The sequence below is a fragment of the Podarcis bocagei genome (genome assembly GCF_964188305.1).
Source record: "Podarcis bocagei genome assembly, chromosome: 2".
NCBI classification, from domain to species: Eukaryota; Metazoa; Chordata; class Lepidosauria; order Squamata; family Lacertidae; genus Podarcis; species Podarcis bocagei.
Window position 1 is genome coordinate 76,137,829 of NC_138126.1, and position 16,698 is coordinate 76,154,526.

The following is a 16,698-nucleotide window of genomic DNA, read 5'->3' on the forward strand; positions in this document are numbered from 1 at the left end:
ATATTATTTAAGAATAGGACCAGAATACAGAACACTGCTGCAGTTTTCTAGGCTCTGGTTTATATTTTCTATGTCACTACAGGACTTTGATGGATGTGTATTCTTTCCTGGCAGACCTTGATGATGGGGAGAGCATCCATCCAGGGCGGGGGGGGGGGGGGACGACAAAGGAAAGGGTGTGGATTCTGACATTGAGTTTTCCAATCCAGTGCTCTGAGTAACAATATTGCAAGGTACTGAACAAACAGAAACAATGGACGGCAGTCACAAATTACAATCACATGCTCAAGTTAAAAAACAGGGGATTTCAGTGTCGTATGTTGTGAATAACAATGTCTGTGCGTTCCACAAATGGAATTTAAAATATTATCATAGTAAGGTTTTATGTATCAGAGCAGCATAGTACAACATGCAGCTGAGTAATCAAGAATATATAGGAATGTTCTGACAATATTGGGCTACATGAAGGATACAGAATAAAAATGAGTCAGAGGAGGCTAGGAAGAGAACAAAAAACCAGCAGAGACAAGTAGGTAGGTATCTGGGACACCTGAATTAAAACCCCATCTTTAGCTTCATCCTGTCTGGGTAGCCTTGGGGAAAAGCTGTTCTCTGTCCATTTTTATTTCCCCATCTATAAAAGAGGAATAAAGTTAACTTAATTCAAATCGCAGGCAATAGTGGCTGGGACTTGTGGGGCTGAAGGCAGGGAATCTGACAGTGGGTGGAAGCAGTTATAGTTTTGTCCCCATCTTTCTCCCTACTGTGTTCTACAAGGGCAAAACTGAGCCTAAGGAAGAAGAAGCCAGCAGTCAGGTCCACCAGCCCCTACTGTGGATGTAAGTAAGAAGGCAGGGAGGTGGAGGCTGACTGAGGGCCAGTGGAGGTTGGTGGGTCAGAGCCCTGTTTACCTTAGTGGATGGGTAATAAATGTGACCCCCGCTGGTCATGGGGATGTAAGTAGAATGAACAAACTACCGGATCCTAACAGTGCCATACTATGCCTAAGGCTGCAATTGCACAATTGTTCTGCTGAACTTCACAGCACTTACCTCTGAGCAGGTAGGCAAAGGATTGCACCAGAAACCAGTCAAGCATTTTAATTATTATATGTATTAATAATGGCTAATAGTCAATGACTAATGACTAATAGTCAATGACTAATGACTCGTTCTACTGCGACAAGTTTGATGCATGAATTTAAAATGCTAGGTTCTCTTGCATTCCAATATTAAGCCACATATGACTTGCTTATTTTTTATATTAAAAGAAAACAACCAGTGTTTCTGTTGCATCTTTCCTCTAAGTTGCGAGTTGTGGCCATGAGGGGGAGCCTTGGCATTACAGATTCTCATCTGCAGACATTCCACTATGAAATGGTAAAGGAACAAAGAGCAAAGAGCAAGGCTTTACTAAAAACGCCTACCAACAATAATACTAAAATATTACTTTGGGTAACCCCCTCAAGGGTCCTTAATGTGCTCTCAGTTTTGCCCAGTGAATGCAGCTGGAGACATGGGACGCACGCCTGGGAAATGCAGGTACTTTTCCCTCTCTGAGAGTTCTACCTTCCAAACAGGAAGATGGGCAGACACTGTTTAGATCTGTAGCAGTTCCTGGCAATAGTGAGATCTGCAGTTTCTGTCCTGGGCTCCTTTGGGAGGAAGGGCGGGATATAAATTCAGTGAATAAAAACAAACACTGTGGACCAAAAGGGGAGCAATGTAGGCAGCACTGCCCTTTTGGCATCACTGTAGCATGCCAGTTGCTGGGGAGCAGAAGTGAGGAGACTATTGTTGTACCCGGGTCCTGATTTTGATCTTCCCAAAGACATCCTGTTGACCACGATGGGCTTTTGGCAGGCTCTTACTAATGTTGCTACTGCAGTGTGTGTATATTATTATCATTATCATTATTATTTGAATTTATATACCACCCTATACCCAAAGGTCTCAGGGCAGTTCACATAAAAAGATCACGGTATATAAAAATAAAATAAAAGCAATGACCCAATAATACCCTCCCCACAAAAAGAGCCACATTTTAAAAGGGTATGGGATGTTGAAACAGTGCAGCAGCTCCCTACATCTGGGATTTGTGTTTGCATCTCTGATACAGAGTGAGGAGGGCGCTAGGGAAAGCATATAGCTGCTTCCCATCAACACAACCCATCTACACAGTTTTGCATTTTGCTCCTGTTGCAGAACAGCTATGCAAGGTAATATAGGAAGCTGCCATGTACCAGATTATTTGTTCATCGAGCCTGGTATTGCCTACTGTGACTTCTGAATTTCGGAAAAACATCTTCCTACCCTGGGAGAGGCCAGAGACTGAACATAGTTCTTTTGCATGCTGAGTGTGTGTTCTGTAGTATTAGAGGAGATGGGCCTGTGCCCATCAACTGTCCTGCCAGCAAGGCAGGAAAGCCAAAACATTTCCAAGTATAACTGTAAATGTAAATGACCAGATATTGGGTTATCCTGGCAGATAGCAGAGCCAGGTGTCCCTGCCCAGCATGTCAGCTTTAGGATGCATTTTTAGCAGTACAAAGCTTGCCCAATATGTGCTTGTTTGGACCTCCCAGTTTCTAAAATGTCAAGATTTACAATAAAAATATGAGAACAAAGCAAAGAATGCCAGTACATTATCCAGGAGCAATCTCTCCCAATTTCTTAGGAACCCACACAGACTTGTATTCTGTGTGCGCAAAGGGGCTGAATGGGGTTGACACCCAACTGAAGAAATGTCAGTTAGTAGTGCGTATATCAACACGCTAATCAATTGGTCCGTCGATTCAGTCTGCAGAAATGTATATATGAATGGCAATAGCTGTAAAGAAAAACTGCATTTTGTTCTTCCATATGTAAGGCAGGAGGCACCATCTTAGGAAGCATTCTCTCCTGGGAAAGAGGATGGCCACTGTGTCCCCCACAAATGGCTACCTACATATTAGCATGTGGGTGAATTGTAGTCATTTGCAGCACTTTTAAAAAGATGTGGGTCTCTTTCAGTGAAACCTAGCGGGTGGAATTCAAGGATGCACGTTTCCGCTTGTTCCATCTGCACAAGCATCCCGGTTTACCAGGTCTGCTGCCCTATCCCTGTACAGTCCTGGAGTTGTTCACACCCCTCTGAAACAATTTTGGGGTATGTGGGTACAGGGTCCATGGGGGGGGGGGGGAGAAAGATGGAGAAAAGCCCCACCGGGCAAGCAGAAGTCCTTGTGCAGGGTTCCACTGACAGGGCTTGTCGGGTGAATCCCGCCCGGTGGCATTTCCAGAATATTGAGAACTTATTTTGTAAAGAGTTCCAAGGCATCATGTGGATTTACCACCACTGGTATGAATGAAGCTTAAAGATTAACAGCCACTGCATTTAAACTGGTTCTCTCATATGCCATAGAGAATTACACCAATGCAGACACATAAGCTGTTCTGACATACTCCCCTGATGCTGATCAGTGCCTTTGATGCACTCTCATAAATGCACTCTCATAAAAACCTTTCTTTGTGGAACTAAGCCAGGGAGTTGTGGCATGAGTACACAAACAAAGCCAGGTCATTGAGATGTGGCTGACAGCTCATTTATAAACCTTGGCATTGCGTCTCACTTGTTATTTGCATGCCACCGTCAGGTTTGTTTATGAAATATTTCCTGAGATTCAAGTCATGGGACTCTCTTTGAAAGTTGCGGGAGTCCTGAAGCAAACACCACACCCAGCTTTTTGAAAATGGCTACATTCCATCCTACCTCACAAACATTAAGCTTTTTGTCTCTTAATGTTTACTATTGGATAAATCCTATGGGCCTCAATCAATATTTTGTTCACCTTGGAAACAACACTTAACTCTATCAAAATGGCTGCCAAGCCCAACTATCAGTGCCTCCTTGAAGGCCAGTTGTGTGTCGAGACCCTGAGACCACCCCCTTGTTGATGAATAAGACACAAGGACACAGATATTAGGTTAATGTTATTGGGCAAATTTAGGCCACAACTTTATGGGTTACAGAATGTGAGCGGTATTGGCTTAGGCATTGGAATTGACCCAACTATATCTGACTCCTGCCCATCATGCAGGGAGTCCAGTAAGGGTCAACCACCGGTAGGGGGAGCCCCATCAATGCAAACCAACTCGAGTTCCCCTGGGTTCCCGTGGCATGGCCCTAGCCCAGCCCCGGACTTCGGACAAGATCCACACCCCTGGATTCCTTTAACGGAATACCCTTAAGATTGGAGGGGCAGGTGATGGCCACACCTCCCCTCCCCCATCATAAGTTCAACCAATGCCTAATCACCAAACCTGACAAAGCTGTGATGATTGCTACAAGGTAGGCGAAAACCAAATGGCCCATGCCAATTTGCCAAGTGGAAAAATTCCTACCAGAAAATATCCAGGGACAGAGAACATCCCTACTGAAAATGCTAAGGTGGAAACCAGTACAGTGCAACCTGAACAGCAGGAAAAGCTGGATGGAGGGAAATACATATTGAAAGCAAATCCCCTATTAGAATTGTTAAAAACTGAGCTGCACAAACCGTGCTGGACCCCTTCAGGTAGCTATGACTTTAGGCATGATAGTAGAGGTCCAAGAGCATTTTGCCATGCATGGCTTTCTGAATGTTCCCCTTGGTTAGCCTTCTCTGTTGTTTTGAAAGCACCTGTATGCTGTTATTGCATTTTATTTCCCCACAAGGGGTACAGGGCACATTTAATACCAAAGTCTGTACCAAGTACAAACAGCACTTACAAAGTCGATGGCATAAGGTTTCACATGAAGATGCTTTTATCTTCCTTTCTATCACGAACAGGAAAAAGGTGTCATTTGGCTTAATAAATCAAATGCAAGAGCTATCGAGGAAAATAAACAGAAGCTATATTCTAGATAATATCAACCATTGTGTATTGTGGATGACTTGGCTTTGCTCTTTCTTGGAAAACCAGTACAACAGGTAACAGGATAGACCTTTTGAGTTCTTGTTGAGGAACAGGATAGAATATTCAAAAAAACAGTTGAAAACAGGCAGGAAATACTAAGCACACATTTGCAAGAAGGCACAGAATGAGTTAATAAATTTGTGTGGCCAAATTTTGAGGGAGACTCTCAGTTTTAGCAGATGAAGCAGCATACATTTCTAGCATAGGGCTGTCTCTTGGTATGAGATCTGTGGTTGACAGTTGTCAGGGCTGCCTCAGGTCTCAGCTCACAAAAGACCAACGCCAGGTTCTTCTTATATACAAGGATGTTTATTGCAGTTCATTATTGGTTCCACAACCGAGGCGCGCAGCCCCGCGTCTCTTAGCCTAGACGTTTTAAGTCCCCTCTGAATCGGTCCCGCCCCTATACCAGCTTAAGAGGCTTGTGCTAGTCCACCTCTTCCTGTCTTTCCTTTTCCGCAGGGTCTTTCTGCCCCCCTGGGTTCCTTCCCTCCTGCTCTCTCCTGAAGCAGATTCCTCAGATGCCTGTTCCCCCCTCCTTCGTGCTTTGGGGCCAGGCTCCTCCTCCGGGCTTTCTCCATTTCCGCGCGCCTCCACATTTGAACTTGGCGCGCGTTCGCTACCCCTGACCTTCCTCTTGACAGCTACACTATTCCCTGTACTACTCTCCGCCTCTTCCGGCAGGACGTCCTGCCCCGATCTCCTTCCCCTGTCTCCTTCCTGCTCCGCTCCGTGTGTCACACTGGGAACTCCACTCTCTTCACTTCGTTCCTGCTGGGAAGCCGGCCCCGATCTCCCACTCCCACTCGGGGTTTCCCTGCTGCTTCCCTGCTCCTGGCAGGTCCCCCCTGTGACCCCCCTTGGCCTGACTAGGGGCGCCCCCTTCTGGGAATCCTCCGATTCACTTGAGAGACTCATGGAAGACCTCAAGTCATTGTCATCCTCTTCCTCACTGTCCTGTGATTCTTCCCCATCACTCTCCGTCTCCCCCCTCACCTGTGCCTCTGTCTCTGAACCCCTGACAACAGTGATGGGAATGCATATGTACATGCTGAATTCTTTGGGTTCATTTCAATCTCAGACCAAACTATGGTAGGCATATAGGCAATGCAATTTGATATACTTTCTGATTCTGGACTGGTGGAGGCGGAGTGGTCCCTTGTAAGGGACCGTAAATACAATAAGCACCAAAACATCCATCTTAATTTACACATACAGATTGATTGTATGCCACCCAGAGGTGCCTTTTATGCCTCTTTTCCAGCTCTGCAACAACCTTTGTGGGAAGCAGTGAACAGAAACTTGTTGGTGTTGAAATACCTTTTTGTATGGAGGAGCATACAATTGTGTGAGCCCCCAGCACAAATAGAACAGCCCAGACATATTTTTACTATTTTGGTGCCCAGGTCTAATTGTTGACACAAGCCTCCAGGGTGCAAGCCAAACTAACAGTTGAAGGATTTGTTTGTTTTTTGCTCCATTGCCTCCTGCTGTACACTGCAAATTATTCAAAAAAGGCTCCCTGCCAGCTTTTTTTTTTTTAAAAAAAAGTCTCTTCATTTAAGCATTATTTATTATCAAGGTTTATAAGCACAGCTGGGCCTACCGGTATCTCCAGTGGCACCCACAAAAGGTTTCAGTAACTGTTTCCTCAGAAATCCACAGCACACAAGAGACTGTTCGCTTTTCCTGCTCAGTTCTTGTCTGCACTGCCTCAGTTGCTCTTACGTCGAACGCATCTGATTAACATGCCTATGTTTCATTGGATGCCAGGATTGAATGCTCACCCTCCCATCTGTTCTGAACAAAGAGCTTATCTCTGTGGGCCTGCACAGTGGTGGCTGATGCAGGTACCTCCTCACCCCCACCCCGCCGCCGACATTGATGGGGCAGCTGATGTGGGGTTAAGGGTTGGTGAGGTATCTTTTTCTGCTCTTGTAGACCCATTATCCCATGGCAACCATTTTCTCTCATGCCACATGCTCCACATCAGCCATTTTGTGCTATGCAGTTCCCCCATGGCAGCCATTTTGTGATCTATCTGGCCTAGTGCCCATGGCAGTCATTTGTAACTAAAACTAGAACTTTTTCGATACTCCTTTGGCTCAAAAAGGTTGGCAACTCCTGGCACATATGATTCCCTTAGCATCACTGTTATGTATTGGGTTTAGCACTTTTTATGTTACGAGGTGTGTTCTAACAAATCATATAAGTGTTGGTAGACGAATGTTCTAATGGCAAGTAAGCGCATGCACTTTCAACTGTCAACTGTCAATGGTCAGTTCGTGTTGGGGCTTTTATTGTGTAGTCCTGTGAGTTCGGGTTTTGTTTTCCTATGAGTGAGCCATTGTCACTGACAATGTTGAATAAACGTAGTTGAGGAACTTATACTGCCTTGGGCTTCTGACTTTTCCAAACATTTAACATTGGCAATGAGGATGGGATGTATGAGCTCCCGTCGGCTGCCAGAGGCCCAAGACCGCACCGCGGCACCACTGCCTACCACCTCGCAGTAAGTGCGACCTTACTGCCCCACTGGACTCAGCAAATAGTCCTGGAAACAAGACCGTGCCTGCCGCTTCTTCGCAACCACCCACAATCGCACAAGTGACTGCTCCAGGTCTGAGGATGGCCACCAGTCATAGTTGGCCACCACCGGACTTCGATATGAGCCATCCTGCAGAATGGCCGCAGTGGCTCCGCCGAATAAGGAGCTATGCCCAACTACAAGGCTTCACTAGGGAGGCAGACAAGGTGGAAGTGCTACTGACAGTGCTGGGAAGTTCTGCCATCACTCTACTGGAAGGTCTGATGGCACCCAGGGACATATAGGCATGCACTTTTGATGAGCTGGCACAGGCTATGACAAGACACCTCGCGCCCCAGCCAACTAAGAACCACCGCCACTATGACTTTGTGCACAGAGAACAACAAGCGCAAGAGTCAGCGAGTGAAAACATCACAGCGCTCCAGGCGATTGTGATGTATTCAAGAGAGCAACAGAATTCACGAGAGTAAATTCAGAAGGATCCCTCCCTGCCAAAATCCTGTTGTTGTTTTTTATTTGATAGGGGAATCTTCAACAGCAGCAACCCTACTGTAAATAAACTATTGACTCTGTGCTATGTGTATGTCAGATATCACTTGTGCAGGAAAATTGAAGGGCTGGATGTATAGTAATTAAATATATTCTAAAAAGTGGCATTTTTTATTTTAAAAAAGCCATGCCAAGGAATTCCACATTTTCTAATGTCATTGCAAGCTAAAATGACACAATGCTCTTAAGTGTGCCTGTGTTTATCAGGTTCCTGTTCCAAGTTTCCAACTTTGTTTTCTGGGAATGGGCACTATTTCATAGAAGACACACCAGAGAAAGACAAAATAAAAGTGAAGGCAGCATAGTGTATGTTGTCTTGCTTATAAACAGAGGGGTAACTGTAAATATGCAGACTGCAGGTCAAACGTCTGCCAGAAGTTGATGAGAGCAGCAATTTATATGGAAAAGGTCAGAGTGAATTAAGAGACTAGCAAGTGAATGAAAGTGGTAATTAGTCATTCATATTTAGCTTCTTAGTTACTTTGTTTTCCAAGACCAGAGCTCACTATGTGGCCGGCTCAAGATGTCAGCCTTCTTCACTGTAACCCTTTGATATTTTTGGTGTTCCCACAGCAACAGACGTTGGGCCATTATTGTTTTTTTCCATCTGCTCACACAGTTTCCACTAAGCTTTGGAATGGAAACCTATGTCACCATGTCTGTGAGAGAAGAAGCATGCCTGCGTACAGCATCTGAAATGCTTGCACAAAGCTCAGGAGGAAGCTAAGTCAGACCCTCACCAGCTATAAACTGCTGGAACTCATTTGAATACTCAGATGCTAAATTTGATTTCTAGCACCTTGGTTTGGTTCCCATTCAATGTGACGGCAATGAAATATGGAAGCTAAAGACAATACAAAATGGAACAAGTTTTTCAAGAGCTTGCTTAGGTATTGGCCAGATCATGAAGGGATGCAGATCAGTGCATGCAAAGGTCTGGGAGAGACACTTATCCAGAATCATGAATAGTTGCTGCAAGTCAGTGTGGACCAGCTTCACCCATATGTTGTTGAACTCCAGATCCAGATCATGAAGAATGATGGGAGCTGTAATCCAAGAACATATGGAGGATACCAGAGTGCTGTAGACAACACTGAGCTTGTGGTCCTTCTGTACCATTTCCCCTGATTGTGGGATTGGCATCTTTAGAGCTTGTTTTGTTCTGGAGTCATATACTTGCTTACATCTTGACAGATTACATCTTGATCAGTCAGTAGAGCATGAGATTCTTAATCTTAGGGCATATTGGGCAAAATATTCCTGCATTGAAGGTAGTTGGGCTTGACAACCCTCACGATTTCTTCAGATTCTATAGTTCTGTGATTTTATTATTCCCTCTCTTCACTGCAACACGCAAGAAATAAAGACCAGGAAGCTGATGCCCAGAAGTCCATGGCTGAAACGATAGCTCCAAGGTAGTGGCTAGTTTCTTCAGGATTCTGAAGGGGTAAAGTACACCCACTGCAGGCCAGCTAATTGGGTATGCCCACATTATGAATAGCGTAGAAGTAGACAACTTGCCAACTGAGAAGAGTTAGAACCAATCAGCAACTCTCCCCTCTTCTACTTCCCCACTGAGCTCAGACTGCTCCAGAGACAGCTAATGAGTGCTTCACACAGTCGCAGGAAGATAGTTCCCTAACACCAGAGGCATTTTCAGGGAATAATGTTGAAATATGAGATGAGCCAAAGGCAATTTATTGTGGTCCGAGGCCGTTGCAATCCTTTCGTTGAGCATGCTTATTCTACACAAAGGCAGTTAATATGGAAACTGGCCCACGGCCAAAAAGGAACAAGAATCAGAAATAGACTTTCTGGTCCAACAACATGTTTATGTTTGGGGATTTGGGGGTTTTTTTTGGCGGGGTGGTTTCAGATGCTGTGAATCCCTTGACACTACATATCATTGTCTGCTGAGTTAAAGCTGAAGTCATTCTAAGGTAGGAGGATGTCAAAGACTGTTGTGAAGATGACTATTAGAGTTAGGAGCTAACAATCATTCACAATGCATTCAGTGATTTTTCAATTAGGGCATTTGTTATGGGGGGGGGGAGGCAGAAGGTGAGAAGGCAGAAGAGTTGGGTTTATTTGAGGGCAAGGGGTTTGGAAGGAAGGCTATTGACAGTGTTTGTCTGTTTTCACACTGCCATCCCTTTCTACACAATTGTGGCATAGAATTCTCAGGCCGAACTGTCTCCTGAAAACTAATGACACCATGCCAAATAGTTCAGAGCAGCTGAAACCATATTTTGTGTGATCAACCTTCTGCAGGAACAGACTGCCAAAACAGCTAGCAGCAGGCATGCAAGCAATGCTGTGGTTGTTTCACACAATAATCAGATCTGATCCACTCAAACATGCTTTAATTTCAGAGAGCAACTGTTGTAGCACTGTGGCAAGTCAGATGGTACACATCAGCACAAAATCAGCATTGCCATTGCTAACTTCATTCCCATGGTTTAGATTTGGACCTGGTCCTGCCATCACTGCCAATATGTTTAATACCTGCCAGAACCACCACTGATGCACTGACATCCAGGCTGGTGGAACCAGTGGCGTAGCGTGGGTTGTCCGCACCCGGGGCAAGGCAAGTAATTTGCGCCCCCCTAACCCATGGATTTGCGCCCCCTAACCCGTGGATTTGCGCCAGGTGCGGCCGACCCCCCCTGCACCCCCCACGCTACGCCACTGCTCCCATCCTCTCATAGCTGGAGGTGCCGGTGACTCAACCTGGGGGCCTTTTGCAAGGAAAGCAGCGCTCTCCCATGCAGCCACGAACTGTAGTAGACCAGCTCTTTTGAGAAGCAAGGTGGCCTCGGCTGAGGGACGTGGCTGGTCTCTGCAGGGGAAGGAAAGGAAGAGACCGCGGGGTCTTTTTCTTCCAGGCATCTGTCCAAGAAGGAGCGCCTGCCTCTGGTTTAAACCTCGCTCACCAGAAGAGTTGCAGATCCAGCCGGGGCCGCGCGCGCTTTCCTGAGCGGGAAAGCAAATGCGGGGGAAAGTCTCCTGAGAGGCGCCCTCCCTGCTCTCAGAATGGCGGGATGATGAGAGGCACCCTCTAAGGGACAAGAGACCCGGGAAATCCACCTCCCACTGAACTGAGCTGGGGTGGGGGTGGGGGACTTAATTGGAAAGAGGATCGCAGCTTCCTCGAAGGGAGCCTTTGACCTTGAAGCTTGCTGCTGGCAGGGTGGCTTTTTGCGGTCGCCCCAATTTGGGGTGCAAATACCCGGCGGCTTCGCCCCCAACCCCTGTGAAGATGCGGCTTGGGGGGCGCGCGCGCGTTTCCACCTGACTCTCTCCCTCGCCCCCTCCCCGGAGCGTTGCAGTGAGAAAGGGAGAGTCTCCCGCTCGGCTGCCGCTGTTTCTCTCCACGTGTCCGCCGCCAGAGGCAGCAGCGTCGGCGGCGGGCGGCCGTGCCTGTGCAAGCAAGTCTGGCGGCGGAATGGTGGCGAGGTGCTGCGGCTGCCGCCGGGCCCTGGCGGTGGTGCCTCCCGGCGTGCTCTGCCTGGGCGCGGCGCTCAGCGGGCTCTTCAGCTTCGGTTCTTGGCCACGGCCCTGGTGCTACAGCCTGCGCCCAAGGCTCTTCGGAGACTCCGGAGGCGGCGACCGCGCCCCCCCAGATGTTGCGCCCGGTGCGGCCGGCCCCCCTGCACCCCCCACGCTACGCCACTGGGTGGAACCTCTGTGATGTGGTTGCAGAAAGTGCTATATGCTGCTGAGTCCTTTAATTGGGATGGGAATGAGATTCTAGAGAAAGTCACTCAAATATATGCAATCTCCCTTGAAAGAGACACATATGCACCAGGAGAGTATATGGACAAAGTGATGGGGGACGTGCATATGTCTATTGGAACACAGAAAACTGCCTTATAGGGAGTCAAACCACTGGTCCATCTCACTTAGCATTATAAACAGTGGCTCTACAGAATCTGAGACAGGAATATTTTACATCCCTCTACTGAAGATATTAATGAGTGGGAAGGTACATACAGGCAGCAATACAAGTATCTTGGCCCAGAGCCATAAAGGGTTTTGCATTGGGCTCAGAAATGAACTCAAAACCAGTGCAACTGGTATAATATGATAATAGCACCCGGGCAGTAATCTAGCTATCATGTTCTGAACTACAGTTTATTGTACAAGCTTCAAAGACAGCCACACATAGAGTGAATTATAGCAATCTGTCATGGAATGGTTGGGTGCAGAGTAATGGTGGGAGGAACCATCTGGGGAACCCCCAAGGGAAGAAGGCTCAGAGCCAGGACATTGGTGGTAGGACAATGACAAGTGGTCAGAAGGAGAAGAGGGAGCAGACTGTCAGAGGCAGAAGCTGAAGCAGAAGAGGAGGGAGGCCAAGAGGCAGAGATGAGTCTGGCTGGTGAAGAGGCACAGGTGTCGCCTCCTCCTGCTGTGACAAGCTCCCCTCCCTGCTGGTCTCCCAGAACCAGGAGAGACATGAAGCGGGAGGAGCAAAGCCTCACACGCAGGTGTAGTCTCAGATTGCTTGGGGGCAAACCCTGAAGAGGAGGGGACTTAGACAGCTGTGAGGAGATGAGGACCTTCAGTCTCCACAATGGCTTCATAGGGGCAAGACCTGCCGAAGAAGAGTTGCTGTGTTTGTTAGGCATGACACTCCTGTGCAGATTCTGCTTTTTTTTGTGTGTTTTTTTTTCTAATGAAGAGTTAATTCCACTTACTTTGTGTGATTCACTGCTGGCTGGCTTGCTCCTGGCACAATCTAACCTGGAAGTTATCAGAGCATGGATCACTGAGGGATGGAAGTCTCTGCCCAGGGAGTATTGCAGATGGCATACCAGCATAGACTGTTAAAGGGTATTCCATATCACAAAAGCAAAATGTGCCTCCGGTGTCAAAGATGGATCATGGAGCACCCTCAAGGGCCAACCTGTTGCTTTAGGGAAACTGTGGCACCTTCTGACAGAGGATGAACACACTCCTTGGGGAAAACGAACCCGTCCTGTGGTACCGCCTTCTTTCTTTTTTTAAAATTGAGGTTCAGTTTATTTGCCTCCAGCCCACCAGTTACTGCAATTAGGCACTGATTTAGCACTTTCAATATTTCATCAGAATATGATTTTTGGGGTTGTTGTTTTTGTTTGTTTCTAGGTCTTTTTTCATTTTATTGCATTTTGATATTTTTATTGTAATTCACCATGCTGCTAATTTATGAAAGGTGGTATAAAATAAAGGATGTCCATATAAACATACACACAAGTAAATGTGGGCTTTCCTAAAGTTGGGCCTCGGTTTCCTGCTGTGAGAAGGCTAAATTAGTATCTGTCCCTGCTTTTTCTGCTTTTGTATATGTAGCATGCGGTCCTGGAAGTCTTTACGTTGTCTCTGTTTTCCAATTGGAACATTCCTGTCATTTTGCATCATTCCTGGATCATGTTTTCCATTAATATAAATTAACATAGCAACACACTGGCTTCAAAACTGGCTTTCCCCAGCTGAACATCTGTTTCCTTATGCACAATTCATTTTTGTCTTCAGGAACCTGGTAAGAGAAATGCCACAAGATTTCTAATCTTAAACAAATCCAGGCAACAGATTTTTATACCCACCTAAAAGCTTGCCTCTCAACCCTCTCAGTATACAGAAATGGATTCAAGTGTTTATTTCAGAATGTATGCCTATATTGTCTCGGGCCTATCTAATGTGTAAAGTTGGAAAGACTGCTTTCCAACAAGCCTGAAGTTCTTCTAGTTTAGAAAGCAGCTTTGCTTGGAAGAGATGCACATTTTTTATTTTCTCTGCTCAGAGGCGGTTTTATGGTAGTGTGACCGATTATAACAAATAATAATAATAATTTCTTATTTATACCCTGCCTATTTGACTGGGTTTCCCCAGCCACTCTGGGTGACTCCCAACAGAATATTAAAAACTTGATAAAACGCCGAACATTAAAAACTTCCCTAAACAGGGCTGCCTTCAGCTGTCTTCTAAAAGTCATCTGATGGGAGGGTGTTCCTCAGGGCAGGTGCCACTACTGAGACGGCCCTCTGCCTGGTTCTGCTTCTCGCAGTGAGGGAACCACCAGAAGGCCCTTGGCACTGCACCTCAGAGGCTGAATGATGGCTGTGGACACGCTCCTTCAGGTGTACTGGGCCAAGGCCGTTTAGGGCTTTAAAGGTCAGCACCAACACTTTGAATTGTGCTTGGAAATGTACTGGGAGTCAATCAGGACCAGTGTTATATGGTCTCAGTGGCCACTCCTCGTCACCAGTCTAGCTGCTGCATTCTGGATTAATTGTAGTTTTCAGGTCACCTTCAAAGTAGTCCCACACAGAGTGCATTGAATTAGTGCAATTCCCTCACACTGGGGACTGAGTCAGTGTCCGGTATGCACTTTCCTGGCTACGGGAAGGAGGCATGAGGGCTCTGACAGGGTCCTAGAGTCCCTCTTCCCCCTTCCCAAAGCCTAATTCAGGCTTCCTCAACCTCACCCTTCCAGATGTTTTTGGCCTACAACTCCCATGATCCCTAGCTAGCTGGACGAGTGGTCAGGAATGATGGGAATTGTAGACTCAAAACATCTGGAGGGCCAAGGTTGAGGAAGTCTGGCCTAGTTAATGCTTGTCCAACTTTGGGAAGGAGATGGGAAAGCTCTAGGACCTGCCAGAGCTGTCAGAGCCAGTGTGGTGTAGTGGTTAAGAGCAGTAGTCTTGCAATCTGGGGAACCGGGTTCGCGTCTCCGCTCCTCCACATGCAGCTGCTGGGTGACCTTGGGCCAGTCACACTTCTCTGAAGTCTCTCAGCCCCACTCACCTCACAGAGTGTTTGTTGTGGGGGAGGAAGGGAAAGGAGAATGTTAGCCACTTTGAGACTCCTTCGTGTAGTGATAAAGCGGGATATCAAATCCAAACTCTTCTTCTTCTTCTTCCCAATGCCTGACATGGTGTAAGGGGCTGGGCAGGTTGGGAAGCAAATATTGGCCTAGCTCAAGGAGCCATAGTATCAAAGTCCACCCCTGCTCTGCTATTGTCCAGTATCTGTCCAGTTGCATGCCTTCCTGGCTACTTCTCATGATGGCTGTACCCTACTAACCCAATGTGTGTGAGCCAAGACATTGAGATAATCGGATCACTGGATCATCATGCTTTTCCACACAACTTGTTACAAATTGAAAGGCAGTCTCCTAAAGTGGGGAGCCTTATCTACTTCTGAAGGCTCCTTGCATTATTTCTTTAAAAAGTTAGAAGAGGAATCCATTGGAGTTGAACTAAGGTACTGGGCAGGGTTTTATAATCCACTCCCTGCTGTTATTTTTGCAGTTAAAAAAACCCCCACCAGAAGCTATTTTCTCCATAAGGGAAAGGTTCCAAGTAGTATAGGAGAAGAAAAAACCTTTGCTTTGAACAACACTATATGGATTCCTTAACAAAAAAAAGCAGTATAGGTAAATAAGCACCTTTTAAAGATGATTTCGATTGGGGAAATAGCATAGGCTGAAGAGGCTGGGAAACCAAAGGAAAGTGTGGCTATATGGAGGTTAAGTTGTAATTAAGCAATCACAATATGACGTGAGAAGAAGTATCCTACTTATACTGCAGGAAGGAAAATAAATCCGGCATTTTAACTTGCTATTTCTATGTTTTTGGGTGCAGGAGTGAATTTGCAAGCACCTTAATTGTTAGAGAATTTTAGAATTGTATTACATCTGTTTCTTTAGCTGTAAGGTAAAGAGATAAAGGGACCACTGACCGTTAGGTCCAGTCACAGACGACTCTGGGGTTGCGGCGCTCATCTCGCTTTATTGGCCGAGGGAGCCAGCGTACAGCTTCCGGGTCATGTGGCCAGCATGACTACGCCGCTTCTGGCGAACCAGAGCAGCGCATGGAAACGCTGTTTACCTTCCCGCTGGAGTGGTACCTATTTATCTACTTGCACTTTGACGTACTTTCGAACTGCTAGGTGGGCAGGAGCAGGGACCAAGCAACGGGAGCTCACCCCCTCATGGGGATTTGAACTGCTGACCTTCTGATCAGCAAGCCCTAGGCTCTGTGGTTTAACCCACAGCACTTGGCACTTAGCAATGGAATAGCATGGAAAGCCCCAGTTTAAGCTGGGGAGGGAAACCAACGGACTCTAGCCTTTGTTTCGGGTCCAGATACTTGTGTTTAGTTTCCTGTTTAGTTGCTTGGTTATAGATATGTGGTACAAAGGCAGCACTTCTCCTTATAATTAAAAAGAAGAATAAATAATACGTTGGGAGAGAAGCCTAAGAAGGTGTTACAAGAGATTTACTATGGAAGAGAGTTCTAATGATTCATCCCAAGCTAAATCCTTGTCCTCTGAGTGCACGTAACTCCCATTAGCATTCCTGGGAACTTTGCCAATGCACCAGGAAAAAATGGAATAAACAGTGCTGTTTGCACTTGAAAATAGTGTTGCTTAGAGAGTGCGGCATAATCCTTTAAAACAGCTGCAGCACGTGTGCAATCGATCTCCCTACCACCATGACACTCTTTGTTTATGCTGAACATCAGGCTTTCCTTGTCAGCCCGCCAGGGTTGGACCAGACCTCTTTGAGCAGATACTCAGAGCTAAAGTAGTCAAATATGCATGTGAAGCACAGCAGATCTCAACTTATTGTTGGCTATACAGATATCGGACTGCTGCCATTTGCCACAATTGTGC

At 46.4% G+C, this 16,698-nt stretch overlaps 1 long non-coding RNA gene across 1 annotated transcript; it reads right to left on the reverse strand.

The window, feature by feature from the left end:
• Nucleotides 1-561: 561 nt before the first annotated feature.
• On the reverse strand, nucleotides 562-13,149 carry LOC308582513. The gene is made up of 3 exons (XR_014005722.1): nucleotides 11,708-13,149; nucleotides 6,544-10,574; nucleotides 562-634 (listed from the first exon to the last, which is right to left on the reverse strand). It is a non-coding gene; the product is annotated as an uncharacterized lncRNA (long non-coding RNA).
• Between the last annotated feature and the right edge of the window lie 3,549 nt (nucleotides 13,150-16,698).